Below are 639 nucleotides of genomic sequence, written 5' to 3' on the forward strand. Positions count from 1 at the left end.
CTTTGTCTATACTTCCCACACTAGGTTAAATGCTTTACCTCGTGTTCGCCGTGCATGGGTCTGGCAAATCGTACTTTTCTTGACGCTTGGAAGCCTTAGATATAGTAGAACTTACCTCTCTTTCGCAGTAGATAAGATTTTGATCGTGGAGTCTCACTTCAGTATAATTTTCCTTTTACAGTTCACTCAACAGAGTCTCTCACTTTCTTTCAAATCCGCCAACAAAACCCACATGTTTTTTTCGCAGCGAAACCAAATCACACCGGCCGCCAGGTCACACGCACACGAAACATGCAATATCTCGTCGACCGCCTCCGACCATTACGTTTATTCACTGTCTATCTACGCCCATGAAAGGCTTCTATTGTGAGACAGCTGCCGAGTTGTACGTTATTGCTATTGTTTTTTTTCATGTATATTGTTTCTTTTTTTATACTTTTAGTTTGGGGTTTTGCTTCCCCCCGAAACTTTCCGATACTTGCATTGCGCGCGCCATTCTGACCTTTGTCGCCCTAGCAAAACCCCTGCACGATGGAAACAAAACTTTACCAAATTCTAGCGGCCATTTGAAACCGCCCCTTCATTATTTCATACTACTAATGATTCTTTTCCACTAAATCATGAGTACGAAAAAAAATT

Source organism: Penaeus monodon, chromosome 32 (assembly GCF_015228065.2).
Source record: "Penaeus monodon isolate SGIC_2016 chromosome 32, NSTDA_Pmon_1, whole genome shotgun sequence".
NCBI lineage: Eukaryota > Metazoa > Arthropoda > Malacostraca > Decapoda > Penaeidae > Penaeus > Penaeus monodon.